Genomic DNA, 14,424 nt, shown 5'->3' on the forward strand with positions numbered 1-14,424 from the left:
TCTCTCTCTCTCTCTCTCTCTCTCTCTCTCTCTCTCTCTCTCTCTCTCTCTTTTTATTTATTTATTTATTTATTTTTTGGCGGAACTGGGGATTGAATTCAGGCCCTTGCGCTTGCCAGGTAAGTGCTTATTCTACTGAGCTATCTCCCTGGCCCCCTGTAGGCGACACCTCCAAACCTTTCCTATCTCTTCCCATAAGCCATTCCCAAAAACTTGTAATCTACATGACCAGGTTCAGCCACAGAAACGACCCCACTTCTCTGGTACCAAATTTTATGTATATATATATATATATATATATATACACACACACACATACACACACACTTTTAGGGAAGGATCTGCAGGGTTTTCAGGGTCTCACTACTAGATTGGACTCATAGTGATCTGCCTGCTTACAACCTTCCAAGAGCTGGGATTACAGGCATACGCTGCCATGCCTAGTCTCAATTGCCTTTCCCCAGGGCTGGGCTGGCACAGCAGGCCCAGGTATCAACAGCGCCTACCCCCTCACCCCCAGCCCCTGCGCCTATTGGCAGGTGCTTTGATCTGCTGAGCTATTTGGCCAGCCCTTCTGGTACCAAATTCTGTCTCAGTTACTCTTCTCTCATTGCTGGGACAAATACCTGACACTCAAAATTAGGGAAGGAAAGTTTATTTAGCTCACAGTTACTAGCACTGATCCTCCTAAGAGAATAGGCTCAGGCCATAAGTGATAGGAAGTTGGGTTATTTCTAGAAGAAGGAACATTTGTTAATGTAGAATCTTGGGTAATACAGTTGTAAGTCCAGTTTGAACTAATACACCTTTAGGCAGTGTATTATTTTAAACTTTCGCAGCTCATCTAATGGGTGGCAACTCCTGAGGCAGCCCTATCTCCCCACTCCCAGAGCTCTTCAAGAAGGAATCACAAAGATTTGGGAAACAGAACTGTTCAGACATGGACACTAGATCAGACATTGGAGCTGGATTTGTTTAGAAACTAGTTGTGTTTTTGTTATGGTTTGTGTTTAGATGTTCCCCTCCAAAGTCTCATGTGGTCATAGGTGGGGATTTTTCAGAAGTAGCAGGATCTAGAGTGTGTAACTGATTCCTGGTGCAAAGGTAGGACCAAAGGCACTAGGATTAAGGGGGTGAATGTTACCCACCCTAAGCAGCCTAGATAAGATATAAGGAATTGAAAGAGATGACTGTTGGGAGCAGCTGAAGCTGGAAATTAATTGTATGTGGGAGGGCAGGACAAGGTCTCAGGGCCTAAAGTGGTAAAGCTACCTCAGTCTTGAGAAAAGCATCCTGTCTAGACAATTTCAGTTATTAGTTGCTAGGCAATCTTGTGTCTCCTGATACTAACTTTGCAAAAGTATCAATAAAGGCCCTACAGTTTTTCTTCGGGTCCTTTTTCAATCAGGCAAATACCTGAACCCAGCTCTTGTCTTTTTTTCTTCTTATGTCTGCCACTATTTCTCCCCCGGGTACACCCTGATACCAATGAGTCCCTACATATAACCATGACCCTTGTTGCTCTGCTACCTTCTTCCCACCAAGAACTCCAATTAGTCATGATGAAAAAAAAAAACCAAAATTACACTAAAGTATGTAATAGTGAAGATTCCATCCAGGTAAAATGGTCACTCCTATAACTCCAGAACTCAGAAGACTGAAGCAGAAGGATCACTGTGAGTTTGAGGCTAGCTTGGGTTACATAAGTGAGGTTCATGGCCAGCCTGCACTACATAGTAAGACTCTATCTCAAAAGAACCATAAAACAAAAACAAGAAAAGTCAAGATTCCAGAATTTCAATAAAAGAACACAATATTAAAAGCTGTTAGAGAAAAGAAACAAATCACTAATAAAGGAAGGCCCATCAGAATCACACCTGAATTCTCAACACAAATTCTCAAAACCGGGCTGGGGAGATAGCTCAGGAGAATAAGTGCTTGCCTGGCAAGTGCAAGGGCCTGAGTGAAATTCCCAGTTCCACCACCAAAAAAATAAATAAATAAATAAAAATAATTCTCAGAACCAAGAGAGTTTGGAATGCAGTATTTCAAATCCTAAAAGAAAACAAACTCTGACCCAGATTGATGGAACTTGCAAAACTACCTTTTGAAATTGATGGAGAAATAAGATATTGCATGACAAAGAACATCTGAAGAAAAGCTTGGCCACCAAACCAACACTGCAAAATATTCTGCAGAACAGTCTAGAAAGAGATAACAAGGATTTCTTTTCTTTTTCTTTTTTTTTTAAAAAGATCAGTATTTATTTTAGCTTTAATATGTGTTCTATGTATTGTTCTCTAAATGTTTTCTAATTACAATACATTTCCTAATTATTCTCTAAATGGCTCCTTCTTTTTTTTTTAATTTTTATTTATTACATTTATTTATTGTGTGTGTGTGTGGCCAGCTCAGCCCACCAGGGGGCGGGGCTGGCTGGCATGTGGTGCTGGGGATCGAACCGCGGTCCCTGTGCTTTGCCAAGCTTGTTTCAAGTAGGTGCTTTAGACCACCGAGCCATCTCTCCAGCCCAAGATTTCAAATCCATAAACTCCCACATAATGCAACATCAAGCAAGGTAAGCAATTAAACAGAGGGAGGTAAAAGGTAACAAAGAACAGTAAAATATGAGTTATAACCATTAATGTCAATGGTCTCAATTCACAAATCAAAAGACACAGACTGAAAAAAAAAAAAAAGACACAGACTGGGAGAATGGATCAAGAAGCAAAATCCAACAATATTGGTACATATAAGAAACACATTTAATTTAAAAAGAAAGTCACAGGGGGCTGGTGAGATGGCTCAGTGGTCTAAAGCACCTACTTAGAACGAACTTAGTCAAAGCACAGAGACCGCGGTTCAATCCCCAGCACCACATGCCAGCCAGCCCCACCCACTGGTGGGCTGAGCTGGCCACACACACAAATAAATAAATAAAATTTAAAAAAATAAAAAAGAAAAAAAGAAAGAAAGTCACAGACTGAACGTCAAAGGAGAGAAAATAATACTCCACATGATAGGAACCCAGAAAAAAGCAGCAGTGGCTATTTTATTTGCAAACAAAGTGAATTTCAACCTAAGACTGATAAAGAGAATGAAGGTTGTAAAGGTGTTATGATTTGTATCTAGGTGTCCTCCCAGAGCATCATACAGTCACTGGAGCAGGCTTCTAGAGTTTGTGATTAATTCATGGTCCAGTGCTGGGATTATGTGTGTGTGCTGCTGGGATTATGGGTGTGAGTGCTATACCTAGCCTAGGGCAGATAGCCTGAATGCAACATAAGGGAAAGACTTGCTCTCTGCTGCCATTGTTGCCGCTACTCCTTCTATTTGCTCTTGCTGTTTTTGCTATATTCCGCTGCCATGAACTGCTGCCCTCTGCCATGTGCCACTCTGCCTTGGAGCCAGAAACAAGTGAAGGGTAACTGAGACAAAAGGTAGCACACTAAGAGGAAAAGATATCACAAATATATATGTACCAAATACCAGTGGGCCCAACTACCCTCAAGTTAACACCAGTCTCTAAAACAAAAACTAAGGTCATGCCTGGAATTTTATTTATTTATTTATTTATTTATTTATTTATTTATTTATTTTGTGGTACCAGGGATTGAACTCAAGACCTTGCACTTGCCAGGCAAACACTTATTTTACTGAGCTATCTCCCCAGGCCCCTAGATTTAACTTTTTTTTTTTTCCAGAACTGGGGATTGAACTCAGGCCCTTATGCTTGCCAGGGAAGTGTTTATTCCACTGAGCCATCCCCCGGCCCCTAGACTTAACTTATGACCAAAGCCTTGAGTCACAACCCAAATGCTAGCCACTTGTGCAGTTGTAAACAAAGACTCAGGATACTAGAAAAGTGTCTGTAAGCATCATGGAAGGGGATGTTCCTTTCCACTACCACCTTCTACTTCCTCCTTTTCTGCAAGATAAAGATGTGAATTTAAATGGTGAATACAGAATGAAGCTGTTGCTTTTGGCAAACTAGGCACATTTTATAATTTTTTGGTGACTACACCAGGAAAATATTTGGTGTTTCTGGTAAATTATGCACATTATGCAAACCTTTTTTATTATGAAAAGGTTAATCAAGGGATGCTTTGGGAAGTTCAGAACACATTATAGGCTCTTCCATTATGGGAAAAATAGCCTTGACTTAACAACCAATTTGGATTACAGCCAGCCCTTTATTGTATATAAAACAAATATATGTATACAAATATACACAGCTCAGACTTGTAGTGATCCTCCTGTTTTCAGTCTCCCCAGCGTTGAGATTACAGGTGGGCACCACCAACCCCAGTCTCAGTGGCCAGCTCAGCACACCCAGGGGTGGGGCTGGTGTGACATATGGTCCCAGGGATCAAATCCCCATCCCTGTGTTTGCCTAAGCAAGCACTTAAGTCTGCTGAGCTATCCTACCAGGCCAGAAATTGAAGAAGTAATACTCCCCATTTATTCCTGGGAGCAAGCAGTACCCTAATACCAAACCTGAGAAAAATCCAACAAAAAAGTGATCTACAAGCTAATCTCCCTAATGACCATAGATGCAAATATGAACAATAAGATACTGGCCAACAGAAAGCAGCATATCATCTAGAAGACTATATACCATGACCAACTAGGATTCACCCTAGAGATACAGGATGGTCCAACATATGCAAATCAATAAATGTAATATAGGGGCCGGAGAGATGGCTCAGTGGAATAAGCACTCTCCTGGCAAGCGCAAGGGGCTGAGTTCAATCTCCGGTTCTGACAAAAATAAAAAAATAAATAAATAAATGTAATATACCATACTAGCAGAGTCAAGAACAAAAAGGACATAAATCATTTCAATAGATGCACAAAAAGCATTTGACAAAGTCCAATGCTCATTCATGATAAAAACCCTACAGAAAATTGAAATAGATGGTCTTTATCTCAATCTGATAAAAGCTATCTATGACAAACCAATAGCCAATATTATACTAAATGAATAAAAAACACTGAAAATTTTTACTTTAAAATCAGGAACAAGACAAAGATATCCACTGTCAATACTCTTATTCAATAGTCCTGGAAATATTAGCCAGAGCAATTAGACAACAGAAAGAAATAAAAGGAGTAAGAGTAGAAAAGGAAAAAGTTCAATTATCATTATTCACAAATGAAGACCGTGAAAACTTCACCAAAAGACTCTAGATTTAATAACCAAATTCAGTAGCATAGCTGGATTAAAAAAAAAAATCAACAATTAGACAATAGCCTTCCTTTAAATGAATAACAAACACTAATAGAGAAATTAGGAAAACAATACCTTTCACAATAGCATCCAAAAAATGAAATACCTAGGAATCAATCTAACAAAGGAAATAAAAGACTTCTACATTGAAAATGAGGGCCAGCCAAACAGCTCTGGATTAAAGCACTGCATTTAGTTGTGTTATATCTTTCTTTCAATTTGTACTTCTTCTTTTGAGTTTTTTTGTTGTTGTTTTGTTTTGTTTTGTTTTGGTTTTTTTGCAGTACTAGGGATCGAACTCAGGACCTTGCGCTTGCTCATGCTGCTGAGCTATATCCCCAGCCCTCTTTTGAGTTCTTACACTAGGGAGACAATACGATATTTACACATGTGGGTCTGGTTTATTTCACTTATGATTATATCTTCAAGTTGCATCCATTTATATATGAAGGAAAGTGAGAACTTAAGGATTAAACAATGAAGAGAGGGCAAAGAGAAAAGCTAGGAAACATGGCAGGGGCAAACCCATACATTTATATATACAAGATGGTTAAGGCAATGGTCCTGAGAATCTCCATCGGGTTTTTGAAACTAGCAATTAACTGGTAGGATTCTCACCCTGACTGACTATATATGCTGATACCTGTGAACTAAGCAACTGCACCAAGGACAGCAATGTGTAATACTAGGGTCATGCTTAGAATGCCTGTCATTCTGGTCTTCTAAATGCATACTGCTTCTAATGTCATACCAATTACTGTTATACTCTCTCTCAAGTAAATGATGGGGGGGGCGGGGAGGAGAGATAGCTCAGTAGAGTAAGTGCTTGCCTGGCAAGTACAAGGGCCTGAGTTCAATCCCGGTTCTGGGGGAGAAAAAAAAATTCCCCCTCCAGTAACTGTTTTAAAAAAAGGTAATAAAAGAAAACAAGAAGCAAGAAAAAAATGTCATAGGTCTGTCCTACTACAATGTTGAATATGGTTAGGTTTCTAAATTTCTGTGTAAAAATGTGTAATTATTTATTTTTTTAATCACATTCTATAGGGTTTTGCTTTTTGTATTTTAGGGAAGGGTCTACAGGGTATTCAGGGTCTCACTACTAGATTGTACTTGTAGTGATCTACCTGTTTACAGCCTCCCAGGTGCTGGCTGGGATTACAGGTGCACAGCACCACACCCAGTCTCAAGTGCCATCTCAGCATACCCTGGGGGCGGGGCCTGGGATAGCAGGCTGGGGGATAGAACCCCTGGCTCCTAGGCCTGCTTGCAGGCACTTTAATCCACAGAGCTATTTGGCTGGCCCTCTATAGAGATTTAAAGTTTAACATATCAACTATTGTTGGAAAATACCTGTTCCATGTTATATCTAAGGTGTATGATATTCAGAGAGATAGTGATGTTAAGCTTAATCGCCTATGTTATAGGGTAATAATATCATTAAGCTTTTTTTCTGGAGGGTTAACAACTTAAGTTTGCAGACCAAAAATTAGAGAAAAAGGGCTACAAGGATAACCAACAGTTTGGCTCTAGCCATTCAAGGTCAGTGAGGACTCAGGACATAAGAGAACCTGTACTGCAACATCCTGTAACTCAGTGGTGTCCCAAATTTTCTGTTCAAGGAGATTATGAAGTCACAGAGGAAAGTGATCAACAATGTAGAGTGTGCCTAAGAAGAGTCACTGGGAGAGAAAACATTCTCTCAGGCTTTCACAGAGAGCAAATTGGTCAAGCAATGGCTGTGACTCATCCAGATGACTGACACTGACAAAAGATCTACAAACTGCTATACAGGGCTTCAGGGTAAGTCCTGAGAGGATTTGACTGACCTTGTCAGATACAAAAGTTTCATTTTTTGTTATATAGGTCTTGCTTTATCTTGGTCTTAACCATCCAGCAGAAAAGTATAAACATAAGGTATAAAAAGTAAAGCCATACTAATATGCTGAGCTGTAAAAGGCTCAAGTCAACAACTTCTGACATTGCCAGTTCTGCAGATAACCCACTACTATTAAGGACTACTGGACTGTATTGGATTAATTTGCTGAATTCACACACCTACAATATTTGAATGGCAATGGAATACCCATCTCTGACAAAGCTAAACAAAACCAGAGGCTATAAAAGGATCATTTTGTAGTGGGGAAAAAAAAAAAAAAAAAATATATATATATATATATATATATATACCTGTATGTGCAATAGTTAGGATATACAGCTACTTTCTCTTAATTCAATGAGAAGAAAGATTTGTATTAATAGTGTTTAGACAAGATATCATGTCCACATCTTGTACTATGAATAACTACTACAAAGACAACAATATGAAATGTATTAATTATTGTAACTGTCCTACTAACCTGTTTTGAAACTGCTTCATTGCTATCATTGCATCATGCTGTCCTCAATAAATAAAATTCTATTTAGTGGGGTTGGGGAGGTCCTCAAAAAATAAAAATGGAACTACCATATGATTTAGTAATCCTGAGTATAGGGATATTCATACTTAATAAAAATGTTTCATACACTTTAACACTGCGTAAAAAGGTTTTAAGTAGTCTCACCACAGATAAACGTGAATTAATGCCTATGTTAAGTAGCTTGTTTTAGCCATTCCATCATACATGTGACAAGCTTTTTTTTGAGACAGCATCTCAACACACCCAGATTAAATTGCCTAACAGCATGCAAAGAAGTTTGTAAATCACTAAGAAAATCAATACAATGGGCAAAGAATACTGGAATTCTCAGAAGAGACAGCCATTAGATCATATGGGGACTATGCTGACCACCCCTTAGAACAAGCAGCTGTATCTTGCTAGTCCAGTGTGGTGATGCCTACAATCCCAGAACTTGGGAGGCTGAGAAAAAAGGATCATCATGAGTATAAAGTCAGTATGGGCTACATAGTCAACAAGAGTCAAATCTGAACTACAAAGTGAGATCCTATATTCAGATAAAAAAAATCTTGCTGTCTTTCCAGGGTTGACAGGCAACATAGCACACTGGTTAAATAGTTGGCGCTAGAGCCATACACCCTTTGGCACATGTTTACTGCATAGCCATTATGCAGCCCCCTTCTATCATCTGCTAAGTGTTGATGATCAGTATCTTCAGTTGCAGGCTCTGACTTGGAGTAAAGCCAGGCATAGAGTAAGCGCCCCCATAACATCAGATGTGGTAAGGACAAGGACTATCACAGTGCTGGGCCTGGTACCAAAAAGTGGCCACTACAAGCCTGAAAGACCAAGTACTTTTCTCTAGCTCTCTGAGATGTCCTCACACTAGTGCACAGACATTTATATATGCTAATATTAGAAAAAACACAGGGGGCCAGGGAGATAGCTCAGTGGAATAAGCGCTTCCCTGGCAAGCACAAGAGCCAAAGTTCAATCCCTGGTTCCGCCAAAAAAAAAAAAAAAAAAAAAAAAGAAAGAAAGAAAGAAAGAAAGAAAGAAAACACAAATGCCTGTCAAAGATTTGAATGATTTGGGGGCATATACTGGGAATGGAACCCAAGGCCACTCTATCACTGAGGTACATCTCGAGGCTGGGTTGTTGTTGTTTTGGGTTTTTGTTTTGTTTTGTTCTTCTGGGACAGGGCATTAATATGCAGTTCAGGCTGGCCTTTAACTAAATTGTAGGCTGGCTTCCAATTTGCAGCAACCTTCCTGCTTTAGCCTACCAGGTGCTGGGATTACACAAATGCACCACTACATCCTGCTTGTTTGCTTGATTCATTTATTTTAATTCTGAAACAGGGTCTAGCTAAATTGTCCAGACTCAAGTAGAATTTGCAATGCTCCTACTTCAGCATGTCAGAATGCTAACATTAACAGGCATATGTGAGTATGCCCACAGTTCATGGTAAATTTAAAACACAAAGCCAAAATTAATTGCAGAAGTGAGAGATAAAGGGCCAGGAATATAGCTCAGTGGCAAAGTGCCTGCCTGGCAAGCCCCAGGTCCTGAGCTCAATTCCCAGTTCCAAACAAACAAATAAAGTTGGTATTAAATAGAATTGATGGGGCCTCTCTTTATATATCACATACATGTTCATATGACCAAAGAAGCTGTATCCTCAGGGTTCCACATTTAGTAAATGATAACCGTTCACTTTTGTCTTTTGTCTTTGGCCCACAAATCATTGGGTGAAGGCTCTCTTGGGCCACATAAAGGACTTGCAGAAGTAGTACAGCTGTCAGATATATTGGCAGAACACAGGAACTGGGCCACCTACACTCAGTCCAGAGAGGGTCAGATGAAGACATGGAAAGCAGAGCAGACTACATGTACCACAGCCCAGAGACAGAATGAACTACCTTGGAGGGTCAGGGGTATGTAGGAAGATCACATACTGTCCCACCAAGCCACAAGATCCAAAGATCTTTTTCTCCAAATGCAGGGGCCAGCGAAGAATCAACTTCCAAAGTCACTAGCAAGCACTTGGGTTGGTGACCCAGGGTGATGCAGTCCAGCACTAGTTGCTTACCACCCACTGAGAACATGATGTCGCAACATAAGCCATGTGTTAACTATGTCATGAGATTCACAGGCAACCTCTGAAGCAAGATGACCTCTCCAGCTCAGTGAAGAAAGCACAATTCTCATGACATTTGCAGTCAGTATTTTCTGAGCACTGGTCAGGTGATTAAAAGAGCCAGGAGAGCCTTGCCTGGTGCTCCTTCCCAAAAAGGATCAAGCTACATAAGCTGGAACGAAGAGATGTTCTTAACTCCAAAAAGCTCAGCTCAAAGAAAGGAAGTTACTAGGCCTGAGGTTGCAGATCACAGATTGCAACAACCTTCCTTCTTACCTGTGTCTCTGTGGACCCTGGGAAAGAAACCTAAGCAACCTAAGCACCACCATCTGCTTCCCACATGGAAAGCCATGAACTCAAGCAAGCATATGCCTCACAGATTTCATTTCTGATCTTTTAATGTCCCTCAGCATGGAGCAGTCCTTCCTGAAAGAGGGAAAAGCAGCCAGATGCAGTATGAATAACCCAACATCAATTTCAAGTGAACAAGACAACTCAACCTCTGGTCATTCCACTCTGACAACAGACTGACCAGAGACACCTGGTAGTGTGGGCTATAGCAGTCTCAAACCCAAGAACGAAGATCCTGTTGACAGTAGCATCCCTAGGTCTGTAGCTGCTGAGACTATACAAGCAAACATATCATAAACACATGCACCAACAAAATATCTCAGCTTAACATTTCCAAGGATCTTCTAGCTCTTGCCTCCTGCTTCCTTCCAATTAGTCATGGCCTACTTAACCCCCAAAGCTTTAAAATTCAATCCACTATCTTCACCCTAGACCACCTGCCTCTTTCCTGCAATACCACTATTCGGTGATGTAGGTTAGAAATCAACATCAACAGCCCCTGTTCCTCCACATCCCACCCCAAACTTTTTTTCCAGTTCTACCACCATCCATTTTCAATAGGGCCTCTGCCTCTAGGACGAGCCCCTGAAAGTTGGACTCCATCCCAACAGCTGCTGCAGCTCACACCCCCAGTCTCAGCAGCTGCCTGGGCTTCCCACGCCCCTTGTGCTTACCTCACTGCGTTGGAGTTTATGACTGTCCAGTCCCCACCCTGAGCTGGCAAAGATAAATTTATCTAAGGTGTATAAAACAGAGCCTGCACTGCAGGTTAACTGGCGCGGCAGGAAAAGTCCCCAAATCAGGAGGTCCAACGACTCAGCAGCACCTACTTCTCATCTTGTCTGGAAGCTGGCCGCCTACACCCATCCCCACTATGTGACCTACACTCTAGGACCAGCAGTCCTCGTGACTGGACAAATCATCACCCTGCTCCATATCTCTGCTGTCGACGCGAACACAGAAAGACTAGTAGCCTTGTTGCGCGCTGGCTTTCCAAATCTCCAGATTTGGGCTGAGCTTCCCAATGAGAGTGGGGGGAACCTCTGTTGACCCAATTGTGTGGCAAAAGGACGGGAATCGTGTGCCCTCTGAGGAGGGGACAGTGACCAGCAGTCATTGAGTTCCCGGAAGGGGCAGAGACAGAGACCACCCAGTTCCCAGGAGCGGCAAGGACCGAGGCCACCAAGTTCCCGGGAGGGGCAGAACGCAAACCAAGTGCCCCCCTGGGAAGGAGGAACAAGCACCAGGGAGCCACGCGCCGGTGTCCGAAGGGGAGAGCTGACTAGCAAGTTCCTAAGTCTCTCTTCCGGGTGCGCCGCGGCCAAGGGCTCCGCAGAACACACCTGAGCCAAGGGAGGGACAGGCCCCGACCCCGAGACGCCAGTATTCGAAGCGCTGGCGGCAACCTTGGAGAGGTGCCTCCTGACTACTTCCCGCGCCACACAACACGAGACTCTGGCCGCTGCCTCTCCCGCCCAGGTTCCCCGAGGGAAGAGGGGCGTCTCCCCAGAGCTTTGGAAGGATAGTCTCGGCCTGCAGTTTACCTGAGGTGCTACAACGCCGCGGCCGAGGCGCCGCCCTCCCGCCCAGCCGCAGCCCGGAATGGGCGGAGACTCGCACTGAGCCTGCCGCTCCGGAGCTCTAGCCAACCGCTGCCCGGCGAAGGGTATCCTGGTCCCGCCTTCATACGATCTTTACGTTCATTGGTTGGAGATGCGTCTCTCACGCTCGCGGCGCGTCTTTCCGCCACCGCCACCGCCACCCCCACCCCATCGTGCTTTCTTGCGCAGACTCCGGCTCACTCCTGCCGCTGAGTGACCGCAGAAATTGACCGGTAAAGCCCGAGGCTGGGCGGGGCGGAGGTGAGGTGGGCCCAGATCAGGCGCCAACCAGAGCCGCTGTCTGCTGTGACGCAACTTGGTGTACCGGTAGGCTAGAAGCCTATACCTGACAGTTCCCCACGCCCGCGCCCTTCCCACACCCCGTATACCTGGGAGGCCACAAGCATGGCGCGTTATTCCACTCAAATACTTAGAGAGCAAGCAGGTGTACTTGCAGTTGCACGCTCGCACTGGGTACGCGCAACACGTGCAGCCGTCCAGGACTCACAAACAAACACACTGAACACCCAGCAAGTACTCAGGCCCTTCAGCGAAGAGGTACACATACGCAGGCTCATGAGAAATGGAGGTCCAGTTTACCAACCAGACACCTTGAAATTGGAGAAAATCGACTCTCCTCCTATGAGTTAGTAGAATCTTAAGCCGTTGATAAAGAAAGAGGACCTAGGGGCCGGGGAGATAGATCAGTAGAATAAACACTTGTCTGGCAAGTGGAAGGGCCTGAGTTCAATCCCCAGTTCCGGAAAAAAAACAAAAAAAAGAGGAATTAGAAAGGGTGTGGTTTGGGGGGTGGTGAAAGCAAAGATGGGAAGGACTATGCCCAAGAGAACTGGAGGAGGAGCGCTCAGAAATAGATTGAACCAGCAGCAGTCACCTAGATGTGTTCAAGTGCGGGTGATATTCTGGAAACCCAAAAAGTGAAAGCACCTTTTGAGGAAAAGAAAATGGTTAGCTGTACTGCATCCAGGCCTAAGAGTTCATCTGTAAGATGAAATCAGGCGGTTGGCTAGGTGAGCAGGCTAAGCTTTGAGGAGGCAACGTGAGGTCTAAAACACATTCTTTTTCTAAAGCACCTACTTAGAACAAGCTAAGCCAAGCAAAGCACAGGGACCTCGGTTCAATCCCCCAGCACCACATGCCAGCCAGCCCCGCCCCCTGGTGGGCTGAGCTGGCCACACACACACACAAAATAAATAAATAAATAAAATTATTTTAAAAAAAATAAAATAAAATAAAAAATAAAACACATTCTTTTTCTGCAACAAGAGGACCTTGGAACTGCTTCTACAGTGAGGCCAGAGCCCAAGAAAGGGAGACAAGACTCAGATGACCAAGAAAGTGGGGCACTTAGAAGATGAGGACTTGCCTAAGATGCTGATAGTCCCAAGCAAACAGGAGGAAATAACCAGAGAAATTGCCAGAGAAAGTGGCCTTTTCCAAGGTCACACCTGGATGGCACACTACTCATCCTAAAGCCTGAAGTGCCCCCTACCATGACCCTTTAAAGACTAGCATGCCTCTCTGGTCCTGGGGCCTTCTGAAGTAACAGTAACCCATCTCTTCCCTCCCCATGCACACAAGCTGCCCAGCATGCATCACAACTTTATTTGTACCTTTTTTTTTTTTTTTTTTGGCAGAACCGGGGATTGAACTCAGACTCTTGCGCTTGCCAGGGAAGCGCTTATTCTACTGAGCCATCTCCCTGGGCCCTTTATTTGTACTTTTATTACATTATTCAGCACAAAGTCAGAACATGACAGTGTTCAGTGAAGAAGCTCCATGGATTTCATGAATAAAAGTGCAAAAGAGGAAGATAATCAAAACTGTGCAAAAAGGTGGACAGGCTTGTATAATTGTGCTGGTCTGTAGAAAGGAACGTTAATGCTTAACTTTTTTTCCAATTTTACATTCATATATCTGGTAATCTAAACTAATTTGAAGGGGCTGGTGAGATGGCTCAGTGGTCTAAAGCACCTACTTAGAACAAGCTTAGTTAAAGCACAGTACCATATGCCAACCTGCCCCGCCCCCTGGTGGACTGAGCTGGACACGTGTGCACACACACAAAAGAAAAATAAATAAATTTTAAAAATAAACTAATTTGAAGACAACACTGCAATAAAACAAATACTGTCCAATTTGCATTTTTAGTGAAATTCCATATTGTTTCTTTTTCTGGCATCATTTCTAATTTTTTCTTATTTTGTATTCTCTTTAAAAATAAAAAAAAAGAATTAAAGAATATACTAGTTACGACACTTCCGTAAATACAGGAGAACTGTTCAGGAGAAAAGAAAGGAAGATGGACAGGGCTGATGACAGACTGTACCTGTTAGGGCTCAGCTTAGTATCGACTGGTTTCCAGTTGGATACTAACTTTCCAGCTTAGTATCCTTCTGGTACCAGGAAAGTGACAGAAGTTGGTGTGTCTGGGAAGCATGGACTCCCAGGCTGGATAGCAGAAAGGGACATGTCTCCCCTGGCTGGGACCATGCAGTTTTCCCTTTGGGCTCCCCATCTGGAGGTAGCAGGGGTTTTTTGTTTTGTTTTGTTTTGTTTTTTGTTATAGTATCTATTTTTATTTATTTTAATTTTTTGCCATAATTTTATTGATAAACAAATAGCAATGAGACAGTTTCAAATCAAATCGGTAGGACAGTTTCAATAATTAACACACTACATAC

General features: G+C 42.7%; 1 protein-coding gene across 10 annotated transcripts in view; it reads right to left on the reverse strand.

The window, feature by feature from the left end:
• Positions 1-11,731, reverse strand: part of Mroh1 (maestro heat like repeat family member 1) — an 88,743-nt gene extending 77,012 nt beyond the window's left edge. For 4 of the 10 annotated variants that reach the window (XM_023723863.1, XM_023723864.1, XM_023723865.1 and 1 more), the window contains exon 1: positions 11,663-11,728. The gene's annotated coding sequence lies outside the window, so the exon portion shown is untranslated. Of the gene's footprint in view, positions 1-10,792; positions 10,941-11,662 lie in introns of those variants that run through there. The other 6 variants (XM_004638880.2, XM_023723869.1, XM_023723862.1 and 3 more) reach the window with 3 other exon arrangements.
• Positions 11,732-14,424: the final 2,693 nt, after the last annotated feature.

The sequence above is a fragment of the Octodon degus genome, unplaced genomic scaffold, assembly GCF_000260255.1.
Source record: "Octodon degus isolate 3935 unplaced genomic scaffold, OctDeg1.0 scaffold00104, whole genome shotgun sequence".
Classification (NCBI taxonomy): domain Eukaryota; kingdom Metazoa; phylum Chordata; class Mammalia; order Rodentia; family Octodontidae; genus Octodon; species Octodon degus.